Below are 2667 nucleotides of genomic sequence, written 5' to 3'. Positions count from 1 at the left end.
TTCGGTGCTCCAGGCTCAGCACTGGGCAAGGTGGACATCAGGAGAGGAGTTGCCTCCCACAGACGAAGGGGCAGCACAGGAGCTGAGCTTCTACCCAGGGGGGTCGGAACTCAAAGGCTGTGCTCTGTCTGGGGTACTAGAAGCTTCTAGCCCTGCTTTACTACTCGTGTGGGTGTAAGACTGTTTCCACCCTGAAATGCACATGTACCCCCCTCCTTGTGACTTTCTCCAAAACACACATGAGTGTACGCACGCAATTTCTACAGATTCACAGAGAGCTCAGGGCTGATTTCACCCAGAGTGAGAGGGAGCTTTGGGGTGCTGGAAAGGTGGGAAGAGACTCCCTTATGTGTGCAGTCCCACATTGCCACCACTAACGACCCCAGCCTGGCCCCCCGAAAGGCTTTTGTTTCGTAATATACAATCTCTAAGGCAGTGCTGATTCTTCTGACCTTAAGACATTCTTAGCTTTTATGCAGAGGGCAAGGTGAATGCACTTAAGGGGAACTGAGGGCAGGAGACCCTGCCAGGGGAAGCGGAGGTACTCACCAAACTCCCCAGTTCAAGCCAATGCAACAGTCATTTCATTGAGCCACCTGTATGCTTCATGCTGGGGCTATGGTGATGAGTCAGGTACAGCCTTGTCTCCAGGGTCAAAGTCTGGTAAAGAAGATGGCTATAGAAGATAAATCAAAATAGAATGCCGTAGAGATTCTAGTGGCAACATGTGCACAGTAGTTCCCCCTTATTTGTGGCTTTACTCACCATGGTTTTAGTTACCTGTGGTCAACTATGGTCTGAAAATATTAAATGGAAAAATTCCAGAAATAAACCCTCATTAGCTTTAAGTTGCTAAGTAACATAATGAAATCGTATGCCATCCTGTGCCATCCTGCTTGGGATGTGAATCATCTCTTTGTTCAGCATATCCACATAGTATGCACTACCCTCTTGTGTCAGAGGGTCGGAGGAAAGATGGCATCTCAGGCAGGGGGTTCAGCCAGGGTAAAGGCTGTACAAATGTATGACTAAAGATAGACATTTGAATTAGGTTGCTAGAGCTGCTATAACAAAAATGCCAAGAACTTAACAGAAGTTAATTTTCTCATGGTTCTGGAGGCTGGGAATCCAAGATCAAGGTGTCAGCAGGTCTGGTTTCTCCTGAGGCCTCTCTCCTTGGCTTCCAGATAGTTACCTTCTCACTGTGTCCTCATGTGGTCTTTCCCCGATGCATGAGATCCCTGGTGTCTCTTTGTGTAAGTGAATTCCTCTTCTTATAGGGACACCAGCCTGATATTGACTTAGTCACTGCTTTTTAAAAAGGTCTTATCTCCACATACGATCACATTCTAAAGGACTTGGGGTTAGGGCTTCAACATATAAACTTTGGGGAACATAATTCGGCCCCCAACAGGAGTTGTCTTTGGGAAAAGGAGACATGGTCCTTGGTGGCAGGCAGTGGTGCAGGCAGAGTTAGATGAGGCAAGGCCTTGAGGTGGATCTGGGTTTCCCACTGCAGGACTTCACACTGCTGGCTCCTGGTTCTGACCCTGGGAGGCAAAGGAATGCAAAGGCTCTCATCTTTTGTCCCCAGTGCTCCTGCAGTTTTGGGAAGAGTGAGGGCTCTCAGGCCCATGGAACCCAGGGCTGGTCACTGGGGCCACACCCTAAGTGGAGCACGGCCCTCTGTCTAGACTCCATGGAGTCCTCACCCAGCTGGGTGGGTCCTGGAAACTTACCAAGTGGGAAACCTGCCTGGCTTCCAGAAGCTCCCATTAGCCAGGCATGGCTCCATGAAGCCCACAGGAAGTAGTCTGGTGGGCGGTGGAGAGCTCAGCAGCACGGAAAGGAAGTGAAAGACCAAGGAGCCAAGTCCTAGCTTTAGCAGGGGTCTCCAGGCGCTAGAGGGGCCTGGTCATTTCAGTGGTGTGGGGCTGTCCCGGGCTGGGAGTCGGGAGGTCTAAGGTTTCATGCTGCTTCCCTGGGTTCACATTTAAGTCCTTCTACCTCTCTGCTTCCTGCTTTCTTCCTCCACAAAACGAGGGTCAGACTAAAATCACTTAGGGCCTGGCCCTTCCGGTGCATTTAAGCTCTGAAACTGAGAAGGAAGTGGGGGGAGAAGGGCAGAGGACAGGGTGGAAACTTCCCCCATCCCCTGGGAAGAGCTGCCCCAACAAGCCATCCACCAGCCAGAATGGGAGCCTGGGAATCTGCACACAAGGATGGCTGGGGGCAGGGATGGGGAAGGAGGTGCCCTGGCCAGAGGACTGTTTTAAATATTTTTATTGAAATATGAAATGCACAGTGTGCATATTGCATGCATTTTAAGTGCAGAACTTGATGAACTTTTTTGCATGTGAATACAATAGTGTAACCACACCGAGATTAAGGTCCAGAACAGGCCAGAAGCCCAGCAAGCTTTCTTCCTTGTGTCCCTAAATCCCTACCCCTAGGGAGCTCCCACTTCTGTCTTTCCTAGGATGCTGGATAAGGGAGCCACACAGTACATATTCTTTGGGTGTCTGCTGTCTTTGGCTCATCAAGTTGTCTGGGAGATTTTTGCCATTTTATTTATTTATTTGTTTATTTATTTATTTATTTTAAAGAGAGAGAGAGAGAGAGAGAGAGAGAGAGAGAGAGAGAGAGAGAGAGAGAGAGAGAGAGAGA

Source organism: Marmota marmota, unplaced genomic scaffold, assembly GCF_001458135.2.
Source record: "Marmota marmota marmota unplaced genomic scaffold, marMar, whole genome shotgun sequence".
Taxonomy (NCBI): domain Eukaryota; kingdom Metazoa; phylum Chordata; class Mammalia; order Rodentia; family Sciuridae; genus Marmota; species Marmota marmota.
This window is presented reverse-complemented; position numbering follows the sequence as displayed.